This window comes from Panicum virgatum, chromosome 4N (genome assembly GCF_016808335.1).
Source record: "Panicum virgatum strain AP13 chromosome 4N, P.virgatum_v5, whole genome shotgun sequence".
In the NCBI taxonomy this organism is placed as follows: domain Eukaryota; kingdom Viridiplantae; phylum Streptophyta; class Magnoliopsida; order Poales; family Poaceae; genus Panicum; species Panicum virgatum.
This window is the reverse complement of record NC_053148.1, coordinates 39,154,089-39,162,703: the sequence shown is the minus strand read 5'-3', so window position 1 is coordinate 39,162,703 and position 8,615 is coordinate 39,154,089. Positions and strand designations below refer to the sequence as shown.

At 49.9% G+C, this 8,615-nt stretch overlaps 1 pseudogene; it reads left to right on the top strand.

The window, feature by feature from the left end:
* The first annotated feature begins 406 nt into the window (after positions 1–406).
* LOC120668966 lies at positions 407–2,408 on the top strand (annotated as a pseudogene).
* The last annotated feature ends 6,207 nt before the right edge of the window (positions 2,409–8,615 follow it).

The following is an 8,615-nucleotide window of genomic DNA, read 5'->3' as shown; positions in this document are numbered from 1 at the left end:
TACAGATGGATGCAATTTTTTGAGACGAATCTAACGAGTCAAATTCTATAATGGTTGACTATAGTGATGATACAGTAATCATCTTCTAATCATGCGATCAAAATCTCATCAGATTCATCTCACGAAGTAGCATAGAGATTGTAGAGTTTGTTTCGTAAACTATTTTTATTTAATACTCGTAAAGAATGATTAAAATTGTGAACAGTAATTTGCGCTAAAAAAAGAGAGCCCTGGAGTGATAGGAGCCGGCGCTGACAGCAGCGGAAGATCCTGTCGTCGCTGGCTGACACTCCTACATGTGGACGTGGTGTGCCCGGAGCTCAGTAGTGACGAAGTCAAACTACTGTCGCCTAGCCAGACCTTTTTGTTTGTCTTTGGTGGAGGTAATGATTCGCATCTTATGGCCATGGACGGGCAACGTCGGCAGTCTGTGGTGCACGGTGGCACGCTGCGAGCTAGACGATGTCGACCCTTGACCACCTGCACTCCGTTCGGCAGTTCGGCCGCCAGCTGCAGCTCGACACTATTTTCCTCTCGCACCACTACAGCCACCAGTTCTAGCTCCAACCAGTCCAACAATATTTTTCTCTCACACCATTTCATTCCAGCTCCAAACTTGCCCAGCGTTTCCTCTCGCACCACTACAGCCACCAGTTCTAGCTCCAGCCAGTCCAACAATATTTTTCTCTCACACCATTTCATTCCAGCTCCAAACCTGCCCAGCGCAGTAATACATGAACACTCCGGAGAGGGAACGAGCTAGGAGGGCGAGGGGCTCCGAGATGTCGCCGCCGCCGCCGCACTTCCTGGTGCTCACGTTCCCGCTCCAGGGCCACATCGCCCCCGCGCTCCGCCTCGCCAGGCGCCTGCTCGCCGTCGCGCCCGACGTCCTCGTCACGTTCTCCACCACCGAGGCCGCGCACCAGCGCTTGTTCCCGGCGAAGAAGCAGGAGGAGGGCCTCAACGGCCGCGGCGACGGCGGCCACCTCAAGTTCGTCCCGTTCTCCGACGGCACCGAGGGCGGGCACGCCGGCGGCAGCGACGTCGGGGCGTTCAGCGCCTACATGGCGTCCTTCCACGCCGTGGGCCCACGCAGCGTCGGGGAGCTCGTCGACGCGCTCGCAGCGCAGGGCTGCCCCGTCTCCCGCGTCGTGTACACGCTCATGCTGCCTTGGGCGGCCGACGTCGCGCGCGAGCGCGGCGTTCCGTCCGCGCTCTACTGGATCCAGCCGGTCGCCGTGTTCGCCGTCTACCACCATTACTTCCATGGCTACGCCGGCGCCGTCGCCGAGCACTACCGCCGTGGTGACCCGTTGCTACCTGTGGACTCCCGGGCTTGGCGCCTCTGGCGCCTCCCCCGACCCCACAAACTACTTCCACGCTGTCTTCCTCACGTTCCGCGACCTGTTCGACACCCTCGACAGGGAGGCCCCCAAGGCCACCGTCCTCGTCAACTCGTGCCAGGAGCTCGAGGTGGGAGCTCTCGCCGCCGTGGGGCCACACGACGTGCTCCCCGTCGGTCCGATGCTCCCGGCCGGCGACGAGACCAGCATCTTCAACGAGGACGGCGCCAGGCACATGGAGTGGCTCGACACCAAGCTGGCGAGCTCCGTGGTGTACGTCTCCTTCGGAAGCCTGGCGACCATGGCGAGGGAGCAGCTCGACGAACGGCTCCTCGGGCTCGAGGAGGGTAGGAGGCCGTACCTGCTGGTGGTCCGGAAGGACAACAAGGCGACGCTCGCCGAAGCCGAGGCGGCAATGGGTGCGCGCCTCGAGAACGGCATCGTGGTGGAGTGGTGCGACCAGGTGCGGGTGCTGGCGCACGCGGCGGTGGGGTGCTTCGTCACGCACTGCGGCTGGAACTCCGTGGCGGAGAGCGTGGCGAGCGGCGTGCCCATGGTTGGTGTGCCCAAGGTTTCGGAGCAGAGCATGAACGCGCGGCTCGTCGAGCGCGGGTGGCGCACCGGCGTGCGCGCGCGGGTGGACGGCGGCGGCGTGCTGCACGCGGCGGAGCTGAGGAGGTGCGTCGAGGAGGTGATGGGGGACGGGGCGGGCGCAGCGGAGGTGCGGCGCATGGCACAGGAGTGGAAGCAGGTAGTTGCGGAGGCTACGGGAAATGGAGGATCCTCGTATTGTAATCTCGTGGCGTTCGTAGATAGTGCAAGGAGCATCAATTGAAGAATTTATATGCGCCTCTGTTCTTCATCAAAACAGCAAGAAAGTGTCGAGTCCAAAATCGACGTAATCTGATTGTTTTTTTTTTAGAAACGAATCTGACTGGAGTCATTGACTGAAAGCAAGTTTAGAGAGTTTAGAGCCTTTGTGGCACTCCTTGTATACCATGCATACACTTATCTGGCTCATTCTATATTTTTATGAATGCTCAATATCCTATTGTTACGGTACGAGGGCACATGAGCTTAGTAAATAGACATCTGTGTTGCATGGAGCCTAATAGTCATACTACTTTGTTTAGCTCACCATAGTTAGATTGGTTGCTCTTATTTTTTTAGATTATGGAAACCGGTCTTGATTAGCTAGTCACATGCAAATGACTACAACCAAAAGAGTTACAAAAATTCTTAGACTCTAGATCTTAAATGAGGGATTTCAAAAATACAAGAAAAAATGCTATAAAACAGAAAAAGAAATTTAGAAGATTAAGTTTCAAACTTTTTCTTCATTCCCGCTTCAACCTTGTAATGTATTCACGTACAATCCATCACATCACTCGCCTGCTTAGCAGTTTGATGTCCGGATAGTCCGTCGCTTGCCCATTCTACATAAACCTCCATCTGGCGCAAGGGTAAGAGGATACATCAACATCGCCTCCAGAGAAGGAATGTGGCACAAAACAATATCACCAATGTCAACACCAGCGCTACACTGAACAATGATTTTCTCGAACGGTTTCTCGTATCACCCGACACTCACGCATCTTCAAGTAGGATAGCACATCAACGAAGCTTCCAGCCAGAAAAACCCTGCAACAAGCAGCACCATTGCTGCCCGGCAAGACGCTGGCTTTCTCTATGTACACAATGAGTCAAGTTCGCATGCCAGCACAAGATGACGATTTCTCTATGTACACAATGAGTCAGTTCGAATGCCAGCACAAGAAGGTCGGTCATCGATGAAAGCCGTCGCCCTGCTCGCCGCCGGCCAAATCCGCGAGCTGCCGCCCACTAGCTGCCCTAAGCCGGCGACCCGCTCGAGAGCCGAAGCTGAGGGACCCACCGGCGAGCAGGCTGTTCCCCATCTGCAGTCGCGCTGGCACGTGTGGAGGTGAGGCATCAGGTTCTCGTACACGCAGCCGAGCGGAGTGGCGCAGCCACCGAGCCCCGCACCTCGTGCTCGCGCAGGCCCTTGGGCGTACTAGAACGTGGACGCCACAGCGGGACACCACCACAAAATCTGAGCCCCCAAGCAGATCCACGAGGGGCAGGCTCCAAATGTACTGGGACTCGCAGGATCCGAACTTGCCAGGGGCGGATCTGGGCACCACCGGTGTAGGAACAACAACAGCCACAAACTTCATCCCGAACTCTGGCAAGGGAAAAGGAAGGGCGGAGGAGTTTGTGGAAGAAGCAAGAGAACGGAGGGGTGCGCCCTCCGCAGCCTCATCGCGACTGAGAGGACTTCCACTGGTGAGCTGCGGTGGCGGCAAGCCAGAGGGAAGGAGGGAACAGGCGCCTGGGCGAGAGGGCCAGTGCTGCCCGAGTCGTCCCATTATGACAACAGACAAAAACTATGACAACAGTGCCTCTTGGCCCCCATTGGCTGCTCTCATATTATCACCAATTTTATTCTAAACGTTAAATAGTAAAAAATCGGACATCTTTTGTTTAGTGTTTAGGTCATTTAAACGGAGTTAAACGGCTTAAATGGTTTGGCGTAGTAATATTAAAATATATATTTATGTACGTAAATGTCAAATATGTAAAGAAAGTCTACATATTTGCACATGTAAAATATAACTATTCTGCTAAATAATCTTTTGGAAGAAATCTAAATCCCAAGGCATTTCATATACTTACGATGCTACTTGGTTCGGTATTGATTGTGGTAGTTGTAATCCTCCATTTGACTAAATTATGAATTAAATAACCATTTAGCTTATTTAATCATGTTTAACTCGACTTTGTTTGGACGATTTAGACGAATATTAACGGTTTAAACGGTCCAACCATTTAATTCACCGTTTAGGGCCTAAACGATATGGGTGAGCTCTGTCTACCATTTAAACACCATTTAAACACTATTTAAATGGACTAAATGGTCGTTTAGACGAACATAGATTATCATAAGCCAACTACCTGGAGAAGTGTAGAATTGAAGCGGTGGCAGGTTCACCGTCACCGGAGAGCTTAAAAGTAATGTGTTTGAGAGGCCACATAGTCTCGATTTCCAGACCTGGGACTAAAGGGTACATACAATTGTTGGCAGTCCTTAGCTTAACAGAATAAATCCGCAAGCGTACGGATACCGATGTAGCTTTCACCCGGGAGTATTCCAGGGTATCGAATCCACGAGGAACGAGAAGTGTACTGAGTATTGATTCTTGTTTTATCCCGGAGGTATGACGGGAGTGAAGAGGTCCATATAAGATAGGTAGAGGTAGTCTAACGTCGTACTACTAACTACTCATGTCAAGAATACTTGACTTATACTCTAGTTGCTTCAGCGGCCTAAGCGAAGGGCGCAGACAGGGGTGAGAAGGGGCCCAACATACTTTTGGCAATCCTACTGCTATGAAAACACCCGAACGTGGTGGACTACAAAAGACGGACAGGACTGTCACCACCTGCCGCCTACCACTGCGGTTTCGTGGGGTGGAATACAACCCAAGGTAACTAACCAAGTCTAGGTACCACACATAAACTATCGAGTCACTGACTTCCGCCTCACGTTAAAGCAAGAAGAAACCCCAAATAAGTAGAACTTGCTGCTTATGCAGACAAGGGATCCCGCAACTAGAGAGATCAAGTATTCAAGTACTAATAAAGTAAAGGAGAGAAAGTAATACTGACGAAAGAGGAGGAAATTACTCGAATCGGAGCTTCATTCAAAATTTTAGTTTGTATTAATCCATGCAAAATTTGAACTGATCATTTAGAGAAGTGAGACATAGGGATTGCAAACCTGCAGCACGAGAAAGATGTTGGCGTTTCGCTGACAGTGGGGCCGGGCGGCCTGGTCCTCCACCTTTTTGCAAACGGCTTGTTGCGTTGTGTCCGTAGTGCTGCGTGTATCACAAATCTACTGGGTGTTGATGTAGACTGCAGAATTGGTATGCCGGTCGGCCTAGATTTGGCCTCCCGGCATTTCCTGTGGCAAATTGCTCTCAACTTTTTCTGGTGCTCTCCATTCGTTATATGTGCTGTAATTCCCTGGGTACTTCGTAGGATGTGAGAACAGGGATGTGGTTGGCACACAAATGTGCACCAACCACATACATGACAAGAATACCCGAAGGGAGGGGGTCCTAGAATTAAGTCTTAAAGCTCTTTTCAAGTTTATTTTATTGGAAAGTAAAGATTTTTATTTTTGTTTTTTTTGAAAAAGAAAGAAGAAAATAGAAGACTGAAAAAAATACGAGTTATCTCCTGGCAGTGCTTGTTTATGGTCAAAAGCTCGACCTTGGGAGCCTCTTCTTGATGTTGCAGCTAGCTTGGTGTTGTGGCTCCCTCCATCACCAATCTCCGGATTGAATTCATGATATCTAGCTGCAAGATGTGCACAACAAACCACAACAAGATTTACAATATTTATGATAGACAAATTTATCCACAACCACCCTTTCGAAATTTTTCTGATGCAGGGGCATGGGATGGTTGGACTCGATGTGTGTGCTATTAGCGAGAGGAGATGGGGTCTCATCAAAAGAGTATGTATCTTGTGGTCCTTCAAAGATGAAACTTCCATCCTCATCTTTGACTTCCAGATCTGATATGGAGTCCACTGCCTCAAGAGTATCCATAGAGTAGACGTTTTCGACATCATGCTCTAGCTTATAATACTCATGGGGCGTAACAAAATCAATGCCTTCGATATGAAAATCCTTGGATTGCTCCGGGTCAAGAAGAAAAGATTTTTCCTCGGAGTCACCAAATGGATCAAGGCATTGATATGATTCTTGGGGATCGGAGGAACTTGGAGAGATAGAAGCTTCAAATTCGTCCTCCGAAAATTGGAACTCCATGTTAGGAAATGATGAATCCTCCGTTACTCGATCAGTTTTGGGCAAGGGTTCTTCCTTAGGATCGGAAGTCACTACCTCAGATTCCCCATCAGCATCACTTTCTTCCTTTGGTGATGATGAGACATTACCGTACATTGTTGATTCATCATCGTCAAACATGGACAAGTAGAAAGGTCGATGATTTTCGCTGAAGGGCTCAGGATTTGAGGTGGAAAATTTTAGTTCGAAAATCTTTTGTGGGCAAGGAGTTGGAGATTGGGCGGAAGGTTCCGCTTTTTGAGTGGGTTCTCGAGATTTTCCAGGTGGGTCCTCATATACTCTGGTATACTCGGTATTCAGAAGGATCCTATTAAGGATGGCTTTGGCTTCACTTATGGTTTTGTGCAAGAAGGACCCTCCGGAGGCCTTGTCTAAATAGGTCGCGCTATCTGTTCTAAGGCCATAGGAAAAGTGCTGTAACTGCATAGCCTCGAGTATACGTAAGTCTGGTCCTGAAGAGATTAGCTCGGTATAATGAGCCCATGCTGCTCCTAGAGATTCTTGTTCTCGTTGCTTGAAATTCAGAACTTCTACATGAAGGGCAAAAATCTTCTTTCCGTGGAAGTAACGGAGACAAAACTTGTCTTTAAGAATATTCCAATCACCATCTACGCTTCCTACGGTCACGTAATACCATTCTTTGGCACGACCAGTCAACGAGAATGGGAAAAGCTTCCATTTCACAGTTTCATGGTGCATGCCTGGTATTGAAATGATAGAGCAGTTCTGCTCGAATTCACGTAGGTGAGTGTAAGGATTTTCATCCTTGCGCCCAGAAAAAGATTGTGATCGAACCATGGCTACAATGCAAGGGCGGATTTCATAGCCTGGTGTAAGGATGGGATGGCGTGAAGGTGGACGCTCACCATGATGACTACTACGGCTTGGAGCCGAGAAGTCACGAAGGGTAATGGAGTCCATGGGAAAGGTGGATGATACAAGGATAAACTCGAATCGATACTAGTACAACTACCGCTCCCCGGCAACGGTGCCAGAAAGCTTGTTGGCAGTCCTTAGCCTAACAGAATAAATCCGCAAGCGTACGGATACCGATGTAGCTTTCACCCGGGAGTATTCTAGGCTATCGAATCCACGAGGAACGAGAAATGTACTGAGTAGTGATTCTTGTTTTATCCTGGAGGTATGATGGGAGTGAAGAGGTCCAGATAAGATAGGTAGAGGTAGTCTAATGTCGTACTACTAACTACTCATGTCAAGAATACTTGACTTATACTCTAGTTGCTTCGGCGGCCTAAGCGAAGGGTGCAGACAGGGGTGAGAAGGGGCCCAACATACTTTTGGCAATCCTACTGCTATGAAAACACCCGAACGTGGTGGACTACAAAGGATGGACAGGGCTGTCACCACCTGCCACCGACCACTGCGGTTCCGTGGGGTGGAACACAACCCAAGGTAACTAACCAAGTCTAGGTACCACACCTAAACTATTGAGTCACTGACTTCCGCCTCATGTTAAGGCAAGAAGAAACCCCAAATAAGTAGAACTTGCTACTTACGCAGACAAGGGATCCCGCAACTAGAGAGATCAAGTATTCAAGTACTAATAAAGTAAAGGAGAGAAAGTAATACTGACGAAAGAGGAGGAAATTACTCGAATCAAAGCTTCATTCCTCGGAGGCACAAAGTTGGAGTGGGGCCGACACTCTGGCTCCTCTCCGGACTCTCACCTCGCCTCTCTCCCTATTTCTAAAGATATGTGGAGCGCTACGCTTCACCTTGGACTTGCTCCAATTCACCGTGGCTTGAAGTGAGAGAGGGGGCTGCTATTTATAGTGCTTCCAAGGCAGTTATCACAAGGTCGCCTACACTTCACGCAAGGAGGCCAGCGTCATAACTTCCACGCGAAGGCGGGACGCGTGGCGTGAAAAAGTCAGGCCGGCCGGCCTATGATCTCTGCCATTTGTCCACCACCTTCGAGTGGACGCTCCTGATGCTCTCTGGAGGTCGGTGCAAAAGGCGGTTTCCTCAACCGACATTTCTTGGGCCGGGCGGCCTAGCTCTGGAAGCCTTTCGGCCCTCCGTTGCGTCGACACACTCCTCAACGGCTAGAGATCACTCCTGGATGGGTAGTTATCTTGTGCTCTGATCATGGCACAGAATTCCTCCGTTTTGCCTAAGAGTTCAAGCCTTCCGATTCCAACTCGTGCATTCTGGGAAACTACCCATTGGAATGGCTTGATTTCTCCCTCTGGATGATACTGGTAAAATCTCATGCCAAGATTCTACAGAAAGTATGCCGGTCGGCCGGATTCGGGCCTTCCGGACCAAACAGTGTCCGTTTTGGGTCAATTTTGGATATGTTGTTCCTGAGATCAAATATGCACCAAAACTCATGGAACTCCTTAGTAATAAT